The sequence below is a fragment of the Sarcophilus harrisii genome, chromosome 6, assembly GCF_902635505.1.
Source record: "Sarcophilus harrisii chromosome 6, mSarHar1.11, whole genome shotgun sequence".
Classification (NCBI taxonomy): domain Eukaryota; kingdom Metazoa; phylum Chordata; class Mammalia; order Dasyuromorphia; family Dasyuridae; genus Sarcophilus; species Sarcophilus harrisii.
In genome coordinates, this window is record NC_045431.1 from 246,322,057 (window position 1) to 246,342,599 (window position 20,543).

Genomic DNA, 20,543 nt, shown 5'->3' on the forward strand with positions numbered 1-20,543 from the left:
TATACTGGGTCTATGAAATTATAAAAGATAGTTAAGTGTATAAGGTAATAAATAATCAATGGACAGATATTTCAATTCAATTTTTGTCCTTCATAGTCCCAGGTTTCAGTAGACTGCATAAGGCATTAGGATCACCAACAAAAAACACTTGAACTTACGATGATGATGAGATGATGATGAAGTGGTAATATTAATAATTGGCATTTATTAATATTTTGAGATTCATACAACTTTTTTTTTAAAAAGCCTCATTTTGACCCAAGTCAATACTTTGAGATATACACAATGGGATTTTCTTTATTTTAGAAAAGTTGACTTACCTTAGATCATATAGGAAATCACTACTGGAGACAAATTTCATGTATTCATCTTCTTAACTGAAGTCCAGTACACTTTCTACATTATCATACTTTCTCTTGAGAAGTTAATAACTTATTGAGGATCAAACTTGTAACCTAACCAGTCAAAAAGAAATAAAAGAGGAAAAACATATGAATTAGATAGCATGGAGGGTTTCTTCTTTCTCCAAAATCTTGATCTGGGTCTTAGCATGGTAGAGATATGATTGAATCTCCTTTCCTCACTCCTCTCTGGAAGAATAAAAGGAGAGAAGTAATGAAAGTAATAACATGTGATCTTGAAGGTTTCACTGAAATAGTGTTTCTTATGTGACATGTGACTAATCGTGATAAAATACATTCCTTAGAAGGATCTGAAAAAAAAAGATTCATAAATTATCCAGATAAGCCAAGGGGGACATTACCTTCTTAGTAACTATGGGTTCTTTGGTCCTTCTCTTGAGTATAATTAGCTACAGAGTGGTGTCTTTCATAAACAAAAAAATTGACTTTTTTCTTCAGTCTGATTAAAACATTGCATTTCCATGTCAAATCCTTGGGGTCTTGAAAATCCATAAGAGTTTTCCATGCTATCCTTAATTTTATCCACGATGAAGGCCAACTAAATTTGTTTTATACTAATTATGTTTTCCAATAATGTTAATAATTATTAATAATAAGTAACTAATAAATGTTGGGCATACAATAAAAGGCAAAAAAAACTAACCTTTACTTTCAAGAAACGTATAATGTAAAAAAAGATGATAAACTCTATCAGATGTTTAAAAAAATCATTCATATTTCAGCCTTAGCAAAAGATTGCTTAAAAAGTATATATATATATATATATATATATATATATATATATATATATATATATGTATATATATATATATAAAAGATTTTATATGTATTTATATACATATAAATATATAGATATTGGTATAGATATACATTTAGATTTAAAGACATATGTATTCATACACATATATGCTATCCCTAAAGTCTTAGTTGAGCTTTAAGCTGCTATAATAATAATAACAAACACAGATACATGTATACATGTCAAATGCTAGTATATATGTATAAGATAAGCAGTTCAATATTATTTAATGATCTAATATACTGCAGCAGAATAAAAAGTTTTATTCCCTAAAGTACGAATTATGCTTTGAATAATTGAATACACAATCTCCAATGTATTTGTTATTTCAAGATTTCCAAAATGACTACCTTACAATAATTTCTTCGAGGCAGAGAGAAACTGATTCTTATTTCAAAGATTAGGAGAGAGAATCTTAAAGTTCTTATGATTTCCCCAGTATCAATTAGCAAGTGGCTATCCAATCCAATATTAAATGAAGTTATTATTTTTGTGCGCTCTTTCTCGCTCTCTCTCCCAAAGTTCAAATTTTTTGAGCAGTTGTTTTGAGAAGTACTTTTGGGGTTCTGTAAGTTTTTGACTCTTTCAAGGTGGTATGAGCTAGGGAGAAGTGTTTTTTACTCTCCTGTATGAGGCACTGGTTATGAGAAACCACAAAAACTCTTTTTAATCCTAGAAATATATGCAGGGTCCCTGCTCTCCTGCAGCCTCCAGCTCTGCTATCCTAATACTCTTCCTCACACTGGGACAAGACCCAGGACTTCCACTCAGATCCAAGTACAAGCAATGCAACAGAGTCCTGCCTCTCTCTTCCCACTGTGCCAGCAAAGGGGGACCCCTATAAATCTCTGACTTCTTGTCTGATTTCTTTGCCATCCATAGGCTGAAAGATTTAGAAACTCCCACTGTCACCAATGATTCAGCCTCCCCAAGGTTTGTTCCTCGTTTGATAAGACCTGCTCTTGTTGGCCCAGCCTGCACTGGACTTTCACTCTGATGCAATAGACTTTTCTTTTCACAGGGGTCCTCAAACTTTTTAAATAGGGGGCCAGTTCACTGTGCCTCAGACTGTTGGAGGGCCGGACTATAGTAAAAACAAAAACTTTGTTTTGTGGGCCTTTAAAGAAACTTCGTAGCCCTGGGTGAGGGGGATAAATGTCCTCAGCTGCTGCATCTGGGCCGCAGGTTGTAGTTTGAGGACCCCTGTAAGCTGTCTTGGGTTAAAAAATTATTTCAATCCATCTTTTGATGGGTTCTGCTACTTGAGAATTTATTTAGTATTAAAGGTATTTTAAAGGGATGGAAGGAGAACTCGGGCAAGTTCTTACTTTTTCTGCATCATCTTGGCTGGCTAAATTGAAGAGTTATGTATTTCACAATCATTTAATCTTGTAATGTGACAAACATTATTACTGTGTTCTCTTTCTCTTAATTTCATTCTGCTTTGGTTCATACAAATCATCTCAAATTTGTCTGAATCCACCTTTCATTATTTGATATAGCCCTAATATTCTGCATAATCATATGCCATTTTTTATCTATCCATTCCTCAAATGATGACTTTTCACTTTTTTCTACTTCTTTGATACAACAAAAAGTCCCTCTATAAATATTTCTGTGTATATATGTCTTCTTCTTGAGCCACCCACCTTTCCTTCTTTTCTTGTTGTGTTCTAACTTGGGCCAAAAACCTTACTATTGTCTGTTAAAGAATGAGATAATTCAAAGTTGAATCAATTGATTCTATCAAGTTAGTGTGTTTTTACTACCATAGCACATTCAAAAATTACAATTTTTCTTTAAAAAATTTTCTCAGGCTAACATACATGAGATAAAACCAGAGTTGAGTATGGATTGCTTTCATCATTTTTTTCTATCACTGCCCATAATTTCACTGTCTTCATTTGAATATTGCCCATTTCTATCTTTTGCTGATTTCTTTTCTTGTGGGTGGCTCTTAACATAATGTGAATGGAAATTAAACTTTGTCAAAAACAAATATTATTTTTTCCTGCTTACTTGTTTCCCTTTTAATTCTAATTATATTGTTATATAAAAACTTTTCAATTTGAGATTGTGATTATCTTTTTATTTTTATATAACAAAAACCTTTCAATTTGAGATAATCACAATCTTTTAAATAAAGCTTTTTGTTTTCAATAAATATACATGGATAATTTTCAACATTCACCCTTACAAAACCTTGTGTTATGATTTTTTTCCCTCCCTTTTCCCTTTCCCACCCCAGGCGGCAAGTGATCCAATATATATTAAACATGTGTAATTCCTCTCTATATATTTCCACAGACATCATGTTTTGAAAATAAAAAGCTTTAATATAAATTCATTTTTCTTTATTCTCTCCTTTCCCTGTTAAGTGAGATATATATATATATATATGTGTATATATATATATATATTTGTACATAACTGAGTTCAAATCTGGTCTCAGACACTTAACACTTCCTAGTTATGTGACCTGGGTAAGTCACTTAATCCCAATTACCGAGAGAGAGAGAGAGAGAGAGAGAGAGAGAGAGAGAGAGAGAGAGAGAGAGATTAAGACTAATATTCTCATAGAGACAAGTCATGAAAAAAGAAACTGGTTTAGAAAGGTGCAGGGGATGGCAGAAAAGGTGTGTATATATATACCTATAGACATATAGGTGTGTGTGTATACATATATATATATATATATATATATACATATACATATACAATATATAAGAAAAGATCCAAGAAATGGTGGGGTGGCATTGTAAAAGGCAATATAAAACAAAAAAAAAAAATCACCTCTCAGAATTCATATGTCAAAGGGGTTTGGAGATAACCAGGATTAAATTTTATCTCTGCCACATAGTAGTACCTCTGTGACCTACAAAATTCATCTAACTGTTTTAGGCTACAGTTTTTCATGTGTAAAATAATGAGTTTAAAATAACATAACTGTTCTGGAAGATTTTAAGTTTGAGAAAAGAAAGAATAATTTTTCCCATTATCTCCAATATAAAATAAGAAATAAATGCCAACACTAGGAAAACCTGCCTCAGTATATTACATAATGAAATAGAATTGTGAAAATTAAGGCAAAAACATAGATAATCCAGAAAATATGAACTGTAATGTAGTCATCAAAAGCATTAAGGCTATTTAAATTAAATTGTTCTTTTTATGAAGGGAGAGAAATAAGAAGATATGTTCTGTGGAAGGCTTGTCATCTGAGAAAATATTTGATTTTGGAAAGATTATCTCCACATAGGAAAGGTTAAAATTTAGATAAATTCTATATGGAAAAGCAACAGCTTGATGATATTTTTTCCTTCATATAGACATTTTTCCACAGGAAAGGTACCAGGAAAATTAAGCTGTTTGATAAAGTGACTCGTGAACTAACTTTAAGTCTAATTGGGAAGTATAAATTCACATGCATGAACTAGCCAATATCAGAGATAACAAGTCATTTAGATGGACAACATTTTCAAGACTATTTCAAACTTCTTTTCATAGAGGGGAAAATGGAGGCACAGAAAAGACAAATCAACTAGTTTCTTCATGACAGAACTGGGATTGGATCCATTTGATGGCTAGGTTTTAAACTAGTGGCCAAAAACTCAGTAGATGTACCAACTGTTTCATATACCAGTTTGAGAAAAATTATCATTTTCTTATTGTATTAATAACTATAGTTATATATGGGCTCCAAAGTTCCTCTTTTTACTTCCTTAAAGCAAAACCAATGCTTGTGAAGGACTTGGTTGACAATGAGACATTCTCCTCAATCCTTATTGGGATCCCACTCAACTAGGAAAGCTTATTTCTGATAAAAGTTTAAGAGAATCTAATCTAGATGAATCCCAGCCCAATATGTTCACTTTAAGTGGATTAAATGGAGATGGATCCCTTTCTTTAAATTGTTTTTCAGAGTATGAGAGAATGTAAAGATAAATTCTGGGACGAATCTGGGAATATTTATCTAAGAGTTCTCTTTGTTCATTCTCTCTTTTAAAAATTCATTTTATTTTTAAAATAAAAAGATGATGGCACATGAAATTTCAAATCCATCATACATAACTTATTATTCCTTTTAAATATACAACAAAATTATGATATAAATGTCTTTTTTCCCTTTTTTTCTCTCTTTCCTCCACCCAGCAATGGCTAACATTAGACACAAATAAATATATGTATGTAAATACACATATATATGTGTGTGTTTATATACATGTATGGGCATGTAAAATTATCCTATGCATATTTCTATTTATTAGTTCTTTCTCTGGATACAAATAGTCTTTCTTCATATATCTTTTATAGTAATTTGGGCATTTATAATAGACAAAACAACTTATTTTATCATAGTTATTCTTAGAGCAATATTGCTGTTATTATATACAATGTTCTCTTGCGCCTACTCATTTTGCTCTTCATTATTTCATGCACGTCTCTCCATATACTTTCTAAGATCATTGAGCTTATCATTTCTTATTGCTCAGTAGAATTCTATCACAATTATATATTTCAACTTTTTTTAGCCATTTCCCAACTGACGGGCATCTCCTTAATTTCTAGTTCTTTACCAAGACAAAGAGGTTCTGCTATAAACCTTAGAAAACAAATAGATTCACTGAGTCTCTATCCCAAGTAAATACTGGGTCTGTATCATAAAGAAGGAAAAAAGACCCACATGTGCAAAAATGTTTTTAGCAGCAGGGTAACAAAAAATTGGAAAATTAGTAGATGCCTAGTAATTGAGGAATGGCTGGATAAGTTGCAGTATATGAAGATAATGTAACATTATTGTTCTATAAAAAATGATGAACAAACTGATTTTTAAAAGGCCTGGAAGGATTTACATGGACTGATGCAAGTGAAACAAACACAATCAAGAATATATTATTCACATAACAGCAAGAATGTGAGATGATTGGGAAGGGGGAGAAGGGGAAACCAAGATGGCGGAGAGCAGACACAACTTTCTGTGCCTCCTCTGATCTTTTCTCAAACCAACAGCAGATTAAGCCTCTAAATTGGTTTTGGAGTCAAAAAACTCACAAATATTTGGAGTACAACTCATTTCCAGAAGAAGATACCTTGGAAGAACTTTAGAACAGGTCTGTTTCGACTGGGCAGGGGATAGTCTGCCAAGCCCAGACCACAGCACAGGGAGACCGGAGCAAGGAGCTGGGGTAAGGAGTCAGAGCATTGCATCCACACACCTGCAAATCCTCTGTGAGCCTCTTGGGTTACTCTGTTCTGGTTGCAAACAGGTGGTTTGGCAGATTTGTTACAAAAGGCAAATTGTAAACCGCTGAGCCCTGGAAGAATGTGGGACCTAGCTGCAATTACCCAGCACCTGGCGTCAAGTAGTAGAACTGCCCCAGGGCAAACTAAAGCAGCTGTTACTCCTCATTAATAATTAATAGCAGACTTCAAGCCTTAAAAAAATGAACAAAACAAAAAAAAAATAGCGCCCTCATAATAGACAGCTTTTATGGAGAGAGAAAACAGACCTCAAATCCTTAGGTTCCTAAAGGCAAATCAACTCCAGATAAAGCTCCAAAGACAGACATGAGCTGGTCCTTATTTCACAAGGCTTTTTTGGAAGATTTAATACAGGATCTTAAAAGAGAATTAGAAAAAAATTGGGGAAAGGAAATGAGATCTTTGCAAGAAGGGATGGAAAAAGGCATATAATTCCTTACAAAATAGACTTGATGAAATGGAAAAAGCATATAACTCCTTACAAAATAAATATGAAAAAGATACCAATTCACTGAAAAACAAAATTTGTGAAATGGAAAAATACAATGAACAAAACAATCAATTGGCCAAATACAAAAGGAGCTTAAAAGGGTAACTGAAAAAGATAATAAACTAAAAATTATTTTTGAATTGAACAAATTGAAGTGAATGACTCGTTAAGACTTCAAGAATCAAACAAAAACTAAAAAATGATGAAAAAATAGAAAAAAATAGAAAATACTTCCTAGGAAAAACAGCTCATCTGGAAAATAGATTTAGGAGAGACATTTTAAGGATTACTAGACTTTGTGAAAGCCATGATGAAAAAAAGAACCTAGTTATTATCTTACAGGAAATCATAAAGGAAACCTGCCCTGATATCTAAGAATCAGAAGGTAAAATAGCCATTGAAAGCATTCACCAATCACCTCCTGAAAGACACTCCAAAATTAAAATCCCAAGGAATATCATGGCTAAATTTTGGAATTATTGCACCAAGGAAAAGACATTGCAAGCAGCCAGAAAGAAACAATTTAAATATCAAGGAGTCACAATTAGGATTACCCAGGATGGCAAAGGAACTTTGATTACAGCCAAGAATAAACTATTCAGCTAAAATGAGCATTATCTTTCAGGAAAAAAGATAGACATTGAATGATATAGGTGAATTTCATCCATTTCTAATGAAAAGACCCGAACTGAACAAAAAATTGGATCTCCAAACACAGAACTCAAGAGAAGCATAAAAAGGTAAAAAGGAAAGAACTCTTGAGAACTGTATTTCTGCTATGTATTCTTAGAGTGTGGGCATAATTTGATTTTATTATGATTATATGAAAAAGAAACGAAAGGTGGAAAGGGAATTGTACTGGAAAAAGAGAAAAAAAAGAGGTAAAATAAGGGAAATTACATCTCACAAAGAGGCAAAGAAGATCTATCATAATTGAAAGAAAGAAGGGTGGGGGATGAGCAGTGTGTGAATCTTACTCTCATCAGATTTGACTCAAAGAGAGAATATCAGACAAATTTGGTTTCAAAAAGAAGATGTAATGATCAACTGTGAAAGACTTGGTTTTTCTCAGTGGTTCAGTGATCCAAAATACTCCCAATAGACCTTGAGCAGAAAATGGCATCTGCATCCAGAAAAAGAACTATGGAGATTAAACATAAATCAACATGTGCTGTGTTCACTTATTTTTTTTCTGTATTTTTCTTTTCCACTGTTTTTCCCTTTTGCTCTGATTTTTCTCTCCCAACATGATTCATAAAGCAATGAGTATTAAAAATAAATAAATTTTTAAAAAGAACTAAAAAAAATTCTTTTCCCTTTCCCCTAATCATCTTTAGGAATAACCTAAGTAGTAGCATTGCTGAGTCAAGGTATATAGGCAGTTTATTAACTCTGGGCATAATTTCAGATAAGTCTCCAGGATTGCTGGATCAGTTCACAATTCCACTAACAATGAGTTAGTATCCCAATTTGTCCACATCCTCTCCAATATTTGTCACTTTCCCCTTCTATCATTTAGTCAATCTAATATATAAATTTATACCTCAAGTTATTTTACTCTGCATTTTTCTAATCAATAATAATTTTTTGACCACAGTTGGAGAATAATTCATATTCTTATAGATCTGATAAAGTTCTTTATGTTTATTTGATATGATACTTTCATCTGATAAATTGTCTACAAAAATTTTCATAATTTTCTGCTTTCCTTCTGATCTTGGTCATATTAATTTTATTTATAAGAAAACCTTTTTAATTTAATGTAGTTATCAATTATATGGTCTAATCATTCGTTACGAAGATTCTTGCAAAATACAATAAGAAATAGTTTATCCTTGTCTGAGGATAAAATCTATTATAGTAATGAAGACAACAAATAAACCAGATTTAAAGAGAGAAGACACAACTGAAGGCAAGCTGTGCTACTTGACCAAATAGTAATGAGGTAGAAGAGGAAATGAAATGGATAGAGGAAAAATCCACCAGGACACAGTTTCACAGTGAACTCCCTTAAGAGAAGTCACTCCTGAGAGCAAGCCAATGAGACAGAAATGCCCCAAATCTTTATGACCATATTCACTTGGAATAGCTCTGTAAACTCCAGAGTTCCCAGGTTCCCTCATTTGTCATGGCTTCCGCTTCCCATAACTTATCAGTCCTTCTAGATAGCATGGGAAAATTGCACAGTCTAATACTAAGCAAAAACAAAAAAAGATGCAAAAGCAACTTTAATAATCAATAGTATCATTTATACATTAGAAAACTGCACAACACAGTGTTACATGAGGTCTGAAGAAGAAAATCATAGGAAACCATTTGATTTAACAAATATCAGTTAAGTCTCTATTATGCACAAAGGATTATGCCAGTTGTTGGAGGGCAAATACCATAATCCCTCACATGATGTGGTTTGCAATCTATGAGCTAAGGTGGAATTTCCATCCAAGTAGCAATAATAGCATATGTAAAATAATAAATATGCAAAAAAGGAACAAATAAATAATACAATAAAAATATACAAAAGAGCTAAGAAATAAAGTATGAAATAAATTCTAATCAAAGATTATGTTCTACTGAAGAGGTCATAAAAGGCTTCCTGTGGAAGCTGACATTTGATAAGAATTTTGAAGTTTAATTATCTTTTCAAAAAAGTTTTGGAGAAAGGAAGAAATCAATATTTTTTTCACCATATGGTGATTGTCCAGTTGGATAATTTGCACACTAGTGATTAGAGTAAATCAACATAACAAGAAGGTCAATCTCTAACACTTCTTCTTTATATGATGTTTCAACAATGACTTATTACACTGGTTTCTATGAGAGAATATAAATAGACTGGGAAGGGAAAGATTGCGTGTGTGGGTGTGTAGGTGTGTGTGTTTTGTTCACTTCCAAGATGAAAACAACCAAATGATTAATCATTTAATTTCATCTTAGTCAATATGCCAGTTTGTATTAAGAGCTGTCCATCCACCAAATTTCTTTTTCATTTACTTTAGGATGAACATTCTCTTCTTTGGTAGAAAGATTTGCTTAATTATTCTGCTCAGTGCAACCTTGATCCTCTGGTTCCTCAGACTATAAATAATGGGATTAATAAATGGAGGGACTATTGTATAGGATATCGCCACAAAAAGATTTTGAACTGTCGAATCTGATGGGGGTTTCAGGGCTGCAAAAATTGCAGAAAGGAGAAATAAGAGCAAGATAATCAACTGGGGAGTGCAAGTAGATAAGGCTTTATACCGACCTTCAACAGAGGGTATCTTGAACACATTAGAGAAAATATGAGCATAGGACACAAATAAAAAAACCAAGCAGAATAAAGAAAAACCTGACCCTGCCACAAGCAGAACAAACTCAGTATGCAGAACATCAGATGATGCGATCTTTAAGACATCAGGAATATCACAGAAATACTGGTGGATTTCATTGGATCCTAAGAAGGGTAATCGGAACATGTTCCCTGTGTGTATAGCAGCATAGATGAATCCACAAAACCATGAGCCTGCTGTTGCCCAGAGACACCTAGCTGGTGTCATGGTCATCCCATAATGCAGTGGATGACAAATGGCAACAAATCGGTCATAAGACATGGTTATGAGTAAAGCAATCTCTGTTGATCCAAAGAATATAAAGAGAAAAATCTGGGCCATGCAGCCCAAGAGAGAGATGGATCGGCTTCCAATCAGAGAATTCACAATGAATTTAGGAAGAGTCACTGAGATAAAACCAACATCCAACAGGGATAAATTACTCAGAAAAAAGTACATTGGAGAGTGAAGGTGTGGGTCAGTGGCAATAGCAGTGATGGTGAGGAGATTCCCCATCAGAGCTATGAGATAAATCAGCAGGAACAGCACAGCGTGTAATATCTGTATCTTCCGGATATTGGAATATTCCATGAGGAGGAATTCAGTGATGACAGTGGAGTTGACCATAGCCTCTGAGGTGCTTTAATTTGTCTAGAATCAAAGGACAATGTAAGTAGAAGATAGAAAGTGAAAAATACAGAAAAGTGAAATACCCATGCACATAAAATAACCATGACAATAAGTTTATTCCATTGAGTCTAGATATCTCAGTCAGTATCTGAAGAATAAGGACTGCAAATTAAAAGAATAAATGTGTCACTTTCTGACTTGGAGGAGTATCATGAGCTAGCTGCCATCATAAATTATACATGCCATAGTGAGGGTGGTGACAAATGGGAGCAGCTTTATCCAGCACAAAACTGAGAGCAGTGACAAGCCAGAAAAATAAAAAATAAAAATGTGGGGAAAATGCTGAGCATCCTAAGAAGTTGAGTTTCCTGGATGGCAGCTAGATGATGCAGTAGATAGTAACAAGCCTGGAATCGGGAAAAACTGAGTTCAAATCCATCCTTAGACACTTACTATCAGTGTAACTTGGGCAAGTCATTTAGTCCTGTTTGCCTCAATTTTCTCATCAGTAAAATGATCTGGTGAAGGAAATGGCTAACCCACTCCAGTATCTTTGCCAAGAAAACCCAACTGGGTCATAAAGAGGCAGAAATAACAGAAGTAACAAAGGAATTTACAATGATTTGGAAACAGCAAGAGAAAATAAGAAATTATACTAAGACATGTCTGTGACTGTCTATGATAAATGAGTCACTTCACAATGGGGGCTGTTTACCCAGAATAATTTTTATAATTTGGAAATGAAACATATCATCTTTAATTATGTAAATAAGAAACTGTTTTTTAGCAATAAATAATACAACAAAGTAGAATGTTAAGCCTAAAAGATACTTTGGAGACGACTTCATCTAAGACCCTCAATTTCGAGATTGGTGATGTACCTCGCATAAATGTCCTGACACAATTTTATAATGGAAGAGCTAGAAATATAAGCCATTATTAGCCACTGAAAACTCTTTTCCATATTACATACTCGCTCTAATTTCTAAGGCTTTTCATAAACATAATAGGTCATTAAAATATTTGTTGAATTGAATTGAATTAATTAAATCTTGCTGACAGTCAAGTTTATTAAACATCAGTTGTACTGACAATCAAGAAGCAAGTTAAGTCAGACATTTATTAAGTGTTGGATGAGTTTGTTGTAAGCAGGAATTGTTCAGAGAAATCTTTTTTAAACGGGGAGAAAATTAGATATAATCTAGTTTAATTTAGATATCTGAAAGTCAGCATGGAGTAATGATTGGGAACTGGACCGTGGACAAATAAAGAGTGAAGTCCTCTTTTTGTTTTATTGCATAAGTCACAGAACTTCCTAGAAGTTCTGTTTCCTCAATGTAAAATAGGACTCATAATAATAATACAGACCTCAAGGGAAGACCCTTAGCAAAGAGTTTTGAAAAATTCCCTATAAACAAGAGCAGCCCATTATTTAGCATATAGTAGATGCAATAAATTCCTATTGTTTACAGAGAAATCAAGGGAAGACCAATACACTATTGAGTTAGTGCCCGTGCCAGAAGTAGCACTCAAGTATGTTCCTTGATATATAAGCCTTTTCACAACAGTACCCTATGAATTCCAAAGAGTTAAATCAATCAACAAACAATAAGTGATACCAATTTTACACATAGGCACATAGACAGTGGAGATTTAAGGATAAAAGTAAAATAATATTATCTTCCTTCAAGGAGATTAAATTCTGATTGGGAGAGACAATAAACATATATGAAGATAGATAGATAGACCTATATATGTTTATATTTATAAATATATATAATCACATATAGGTGTATATATATCATATATATTCATATACCAGAAAACGATAATTATAAATAAATTTTAATTAGTTTGTATCATAATTATATCAAATGTGTTAGATTTCCTTTAGGCTGTGCCCTCTAGAGGATGGCTACCACTAGCTTTTAAATGAAGCATTAAGTTTTAAATTCATTTTAACTTCAGTTAACTTTTTGATTGAACTTACTTTTGGAGAAGAAAAAAATGCTTTTTATACCATATTGATCCTAGAACAAAAAAGATTTATCCACCAGACATTATTATCCCCATTTTATAGACAAGGAAATAGGTTTAGAAAAACTAGAGATTTCTCTCACAAAAACTGTAAAGCAAATAAATCTAGATCTTTCTGACTGAGTCCATATTGTTTCTTCATACACTTCCTCAGAACTTTTATCAAAATAGCACTTACCATAATTAAGGGACTAGACATGTGACTTCATTGGTATGGGAAATTCCCTCTATCAATGCAGATTAACACCTTTTCTGAAATTAAGACTCAGAAAACGCTGGTTATAAAGTCATTATATATCAGAGCTGTCTCCAAGGTTTTACACCCTGGTCTTCTTGGCTTTGAAGCTAGCTCTTTATATACTTGATTGATTGAAGTTCATTTTCCTCCTTTTTTCTGCACTAATAAATATAAGCTAATGGGGACCCATATCAAATTCGTGAAGTTAAAACCTGAAGCAATTTTAAACAAAAGAGCATCTCATCTTTGGGTATGTTATAAAATCACAGATATATGCTTTGTGATTATTCAGTGATGATTTAATATCCTACAACAATAATAACACATTTATTCGATTAGAAAAAACAGTTATAATATTCACCTCTGCAATAGTCCATACAACATAGATTAGTAATTGATTTCAGCTGAACTCCATCAAAATCATTCAAAAGAACTAGGAAAGAAGGCAGGCAGGGGAGAAGGCAGGCAGAAGGAAGGAAGGAAGCCAAGGAGGGAAGAAATGGAGAGAAGAAAGGAAGGAGAGAGGATGGGAGGGAAGGAGAGAGGGAAGATGGGAGGGAAAGAAGAAGGGAAGATGGGAGGGAAAAAAGAAGGGAAGATGGGAGGGAAGGAGGGAGGGAAGAAAGAAGGAAGGAAAGAAAAAAGTCACAACAATGAATATTATCATAAAATTTTGGTTAGAGAAATGAAAAGGTCTATGATAGTGATTTTGAAAGACATTAGAAAAGTTATCAAATGGGTGGTTTGGATTTATTGATCAATGCAGATTATGCGATGAAGTGACAAAAAGTGTTCAACACTTACTGCAGGTTTCAACATTTTTCTTCTGCCAAATACTAATTAAAACATGATTTTGAGATCTACATGAGAAGCTTGCTGGGCTCTGTAAACTAACAGACAACAGTCCCCAATCTACAAATACAAACCCACAAATGTATGGAGAATTCAATATACAAGTTCTGCTGGAACTTGAGCATCATTTCTGACTCTTGATTGCCTACACCCTGGACATGATATTGATCTTTACAAAATATATGAACAATAATTTTAATATTGTTTCATCAAATGTCCTTAACCTCCAAACTATATATGATGAAAACTTTCAAAATGTAATGACCTAATGGAAGGAATGAAACAAAAACCTGGGAAGAAAAAAAAAGCTCTCTATCATTCTCACAGCTCCTGGCATTATTTCACAGTTGCTTTCAGTGAGTCTAAAAAAATGAGGTTACATCAATATTCTTATTGATGCAAAAAACATCCTTTTATGTGTTTCCTCAACAGGATGCAGAATACTAAATATGAAAGAATAATTGCAAGCCTATGGCTTGTCCTTGGACCATTTCTATGAAAACTTAACAAAAAGAGATGTCAATAAGTTAATGATGAGATGATAATGATGATTAATGATGATGATGATGATGATAGGAATAGTAATAGGAAGCTAAGTGAATAGGTGGCTGGGTCTGGAGTCTAGAAGACCAGAGCTCAAATTTGATTTCAAACCCTCACTGGCTATGTAACCCTGTACAAGTCATGTAACTTGTGTATAACTTCCTTCAACTGTATAATGAAGATAAGAATAGTATCTGCCTTTCAAGGTTCCTGTGAGGACCAAAAACATTTTTTAAATGCTTAGAACATTTCCTAGCATGTAGTAGGAACTCTATAAAAGGCAGGTATTTTCATTGTTGTTGCTGTTGTAATAATAACATTAAGTTTTCATGTGTCTGAGACCTATTATTATTCAAAGCCCTTTCACACATTAACATCTATTCAGTGTACTTTCACATTTTACTGATGAGAAATCTTTGCTTCATAAAATTAGTACATGATCATAAAGTAGGATGTAACCCAAGATCATCATATTATTTACTAAGCCATATTGCTCCTCTGGAAGCTGATGACTTATAACACAGTGCTTGGCGCATAGTATGTGCTCTTTCCCTCTTTAAATGTGCTTTCTCTTCCACTCTCTATTTCTGTATCCCTTCGTCTGTCTCTCTGGCTGTATGTCTATCTGCATCTTTCTCCATATCTATCTTTTTTATCTATCTATTTTTCTTATTGTCAATACCTAGTGTTTATCTATTCATTCATTCTTTCTTCTATCATCTTTTTATCTAAATATCATCTGTCTTATCATCATCAATTATCTACCTATCTATCCACATTTTAACCAAGTTTTAAAACTTATTTAGATGATATGATGATAATTAACAGAATCTTATGGCTAGAAGAGATTTCACAAAGTCTTTCAATCTAAATGGGAAACCTTCTCTAGTGACCAAAATCTCACTATTTATTGAAGCAATCCATTTTCCCATTTCCTCTTCCTTCCTTCCTTCCTTTCTTTTTTCCTTCTTTCCTTCCTACTTTTCTTGATCTATCTTTCACTTATCCATCTGTCAAAATTATGAGTTGACCATACACATTAACCAACTGAAAGAATGTATAAATCAGTAATAAAAAGATAATATACCTGGATTATAAATTCTGAAGTTTCTCATCTCCAGAATGTGTTCTATTTGTTGTTATTTTCACAACTCTGGTTTTAGACATGATGCAAAGTTTAGCTCTTTTGAGAATGCTCTTTCATATATTCAGAGGTTAGATGTAGAAGCTAAAAAACCTGTGACTCAACTACTGATTTATTTAGGAAGGCCTATGTGATTTTCAGAAGATGGAAATATATCATCTAGCATCCTTTTAGCTCCCAGTAGAGCCCAGGTGAATAAAATATTTGTGGTTGCTATGGACTCTGACTCTTCTCCTGAGAATGAGCCAGTCAATAGTATCTTTCATAGAAAGCTAAATATAGTTTTCCCTTTAGACTTGTTAAGACCATGTCCCTAAATGCATTGTCCACTGCACCATACTATTAAGCTCTTCAATCCAGGCAAGTGTATTTTTTTCATTAAATGTTCTTTTCCTCCATTTTGCATACCTCATTACCCTAGATGTTGCCTTCATCTCCTTTATGATTCCAAATGCATTATAAATTTCCTAAAAGGGAATAACTCCTCTTTCATTGCTGTTCTGCTCAGGTCTCATTTTTTTAATCATCAGAATTTTATTTCCTGATTTCTGGGACATACATATTTGCTAGTGAGAAAAAGAAAAGAAAGTGGAGAGAGAGAGAGAGAGAGAGAGAGAGAGAGAGAGAGAGAGAGAGAGAAAGAAAGAGAGAAAGAAAGAAAGAAAGAGAGAAAGAAAAAAAGAGAGAAAGAAAGAGAGGAAGGAAAGAAGGAAGGAAGGAAAGAAGGAAGGAAGGAAGGAAGGAAGGAAGGAAGGAAGGAAGGAAGGAAGGAAGGAAGGAAGGAAGGAAGGAAGGAAAGGGTGGAAGGAAGGGGTGGGAGAAAGAGGAGGGAAAAAGAGGAGGGAGGAAGAGGAGAGAGAGAAACAGGCTCTCACAATGAAAACCCTTGAAGGTTTTAGGTATGCAGAGTACATTTCATTAAGCATATACCAAAAGAACTTTATTGATTAAAGTTGAGTATTTATTAATTGATCATAAAAGTCATTATTTTTTACTCATCAAACTAAAGAAAATAACATTTACTTATTTTTAAATATATATATACACTAAACTCTGCATGAAATAATCTAAACATTGAAAATGGCTACTTTTAATTACATCTTTGTCTGTCCTATGCAACTTTTAAAAAGTCAATCTTTTATTTTTGGCAAAAACCAAAAGCACACTTTCAATTAGTTCCCATTCTCCAAGTCCCACATTGCCAAGGATGGCTGGCAGTAAAGTTTAAAGATTAGCAACTAGAGTCATCCTTCCAAATTGTATTTGAATTTTGTTTATTTGTATGTTCACACTAATCAGAGCCCCAGGCTTCAATGATGAAAAGTAAAATGGATGGAAGAACTAACTGAAAAATTTTAATTTATTTCCCCTAAATTCATCTGCAGTGGGGTAATTAAGCAAAATAGAGTAAAAGTTAAAATCTCTTGCAGAAATTGGGGGTGGGGGTAGCCAGGGAGTGTCATGGGAAGGGGATTAGAAACAAAATAACTTCCAACCTTTCGAACCCTAAGATTTCCCAAATAGAAGCAGCATCAGAGCAGATAAGATAAAACAAGAGTGAGTTGGGAAATGACCCTAGTAAAATCTTATTTGATGAGCTGACCAGATCTCCAAAATGTCTCATTCTTCTCACATCATGACACCATGGAAAGGTCAGAAAGGCAGTGAGTGGGGAGTGGTAGGAGGAAAAAGGAGAAGTTGTGTGGGAGGTGGTTGTGGCAAAGTGGATTATCTAGAGATTGGAAAAGGTGCCCCTGCACTTAAAGAATTCTCCATCCCAAGTATCCCCAGTCTGATGGGAGTACCATATCTTCATGATGTCACATAGTTCCTAGCCCCAAGTTAAAAGGGACAGAGGAGCCAATGGAGAGTGAAAAGTGCTTACATCATGTTACCTGATAAATAATAGTGGTTTAGATACTCATTAATGTCTCATGTCTTACCACATTGTACCAGTCAATCTGAAGGATACACAGGCCACTTGAGGCATGGTAACAGGTTTATCATTTTTCATGTCAAGTCAGTGACTATTAAAAATATTAAAATTAAAACTCAGAGAGTTGGTGACTCCCTCCCAAGATATGATGCTTTCTATGAACAACTCTGATTGAACATCACAAGATATGTGGATTAGGCATTTACTGAAATCTAACTTTATTCTGGTCATCTATTAGCTGATAAATATTAAATTCTTTTTTTAATTTACTATATCATGATTAGCACATATAATCACACGATTTGACATAATAGAATTGTATGGAAGAATGAACACATGAGAGAGACAGACAGACACAGAGAGAAAGAAACAGAGACAGAGACAAAGATAAAGACTTTTCCACATAGAAACAATTTGGACCCAGTAGTTCCAAGAAGGTTTAATTTTAAATTGTTTAGTTCTTTCTGCTGTGGGCAAAATAGAAGGAAAACTTAATCTTCCCCTCCAAAAAAAAAAGTTCCACTGGATTTCTCATCATAAAAGCTCTGCAGAGGCAGAAACTCTTGAAGAATTACGTTAGGAATTGCATATGTATAGAATTGTAGATATTGCGCCCTGCAAAAAAAAACTCCCTCTTGACTTAAATTGAATGGTTGCTAAAGCAATCAAGGACTTCTGACTCCATTTGGTCTTCACTAGGCTAGCTGAAAATATAATAAAAGGTAACAACAACCAAAGCAAGTAAAACCAAAAAAAGCATTCATTTTGCTGTTATTCTCAAATGATAAGCATGGTTGGCCCTTTACCACAATTAGGTCACTTCACTTTTCTCATTTCCAGAGACCACCCCACCCCATTCAACCTTTGTTCTAAGATAAAAAGGTAAAGAAGAGGATGGAGAGTGAAAATTACTTACTTTTTGTGATCTGATCAATGGTGATTTCTCCAGATAATCATCCACATGATATGCATTAACACATGACAATAGCCCATCATAAGGGTGAACTTTGGGACCCATGATAACAGTTCTTTCTTGTCCCAGATTATTTCAGTGACAATTAAAGACATATGATTCAGAAATGTATTAATGCTGCAAGAAGAAGCTTCTGACTAAGGACTCTTACTCAGAATCCTGGGAGGAGTTCCAGCCAGGTAGGATGGGTGCATTTTTTATTCAAGATCCTCTGAATGATGTACTCTTAGAGTAAATTATTGACTATGGAGATTTAGATCTCAGGGTTCTTAGAAAGGGTTTCTCTATCAAGATGAGGAAAGAATAGGTCCTCCCCCCTCTCTTTTGTACAAGTAGTTCTTTCATCTGTTCTTGGGAATGTGTCTGAAAAGGAGAAAGACCCTTTGTAGTAATCCTAGGTATCCTTTAGTCAAGAAAAGTAAAAGCACTACCTTTGCTCTTTGATAAGCATGGGTTGGTTGTTGCTACCACTACTGCTCTTGCTGTTGCTTTTGCTTTTTAGTTGTTTTGCTTTCGTTTTTTATAAAAACAAAAAACCTGAAACAGAAAATCTGGGATCATTGCTCATTTCCCCAAAGGGTTGGGGCTATAATGCATTATTCACCTTGGGACTCCTTGTCAGGATTTAGGGCATGTTATTGTTGTAGTTCAGTCATTTCAGTCATGTGCCACTTTTTGTGATCTTACTTGGGGTTTTCTTGGCAAAAATATTGGAGGGTTTTGCCATTTCTTTCTCCAGTTCATTTTGCAGATAAGGAAAATGAGTCAAATAAGATTAAGTGACCTGCCTAGGGTCACACAGCTAGTGAATGTCTGAGACTAGATTTAAATTCAACAAGATGAGTCCCCTGACTCTATGCTCAACACTCTATTCACTGTACTACCTAACTGTCCTACTTTTCCCAAGCATATTCTAATTTCAAGGTCTTTAAAGGCTTAATTTTCAGAAAGGAAAACCCTCAAAATGGGTTTGTTCTGTTAAATGACTAAAAAAAACTAGGTCAACCCATTATTTTAAGTTCCATAAACATGTCATAAATATAATAGCCCAAAATAGTCTCTTTTAAAAAACTGGTGTTGGCAGTTTGTGAGACTCGTCCATGACTATTATTGCCTGTTAAAATGGTGTTTCTATAGGAACTAAAGGTATGAGCTCCACTCTATAGTTCTCTGCCTGAATATCTGGCACAACAAATATTTAAGCTTTTAGCTTTCAGCATCTCTTTGGCCTGGATTCTGGAGTTTTAAGAAAATCAATGGCTTACGCAAAAGGAAGAAACTCCTTTTAAGATTATTCTAGATAACATTATATTCTCTCCATTATCTTTCTCTCCAAATATCAGGGGTCTCTCTTCTAAATCCAAGCACTTTGGAAATGAGCCTGAGAGCTTCCTTTGAGGCAACTGGTCTCTTTGGTCCATGAGAATGTGTCAAAACTCAAGTTCAGATCCTGGCTTTTTATCTTGCTGATTAGGTGACATCAGTCAAATCATGTGTTCATTTTTATACTCATTATTCACATTTGAAAAATGAAATGGTTGAACGATACAATCTCTAAATTGATGGTTTCTTATCTTTTCTTCCAAGTCAACGCAGATTTTTTTTCTATAAAATGTCCTAAGACTTGGATAAAGTGAGTTTTCCCCCTCAATTTTAATGATGAAAATTGCTTTAGTGATTGTGTATTTAAACGTGATATAAACAATACGGAGCATACAGAAAGAGAGTTTAGGGATATTTACACTTAATTAAAGTTATTAAACTTCATACAGAAAGATGAATGGATAAATAGGGTTGTTTTTCTTTTTTTCTTCTTTCAAATTGGTATTGGGAAAAGTTGGTGCAATTGATCATTTGGGGAAAGACATGGGGATATTACAAGATTCATAAAATGTGGCAAGGT

At 33.9% G+C, this 20,543-nt stretch overlaps 1 protein-coding gene across 5 annotated transcripts in view; it reads right to left on the minus strand.

The window, feature by feature from the left end:
• Positions 1 to 20,543, minus strand: part of LOC100932913 (olfactory receptor 14I1-like) — a 110,587-nt gene that overhangs the window by 43,001 nt on the left and 47,043 nt on the right. For all 5 annotated transcript variants that reach the window (XM_003774414.2, XM_031944274.1, XM_031944276.1 and 2 more), the window contains one exon: positions 321 to 455. The gene's annotated coding sequence lies outside the window, so the exon portion shown is untranslated. The remainder of the gene's footprint in view (positions 1 to 320; positions 456 to 20,543) is intronic.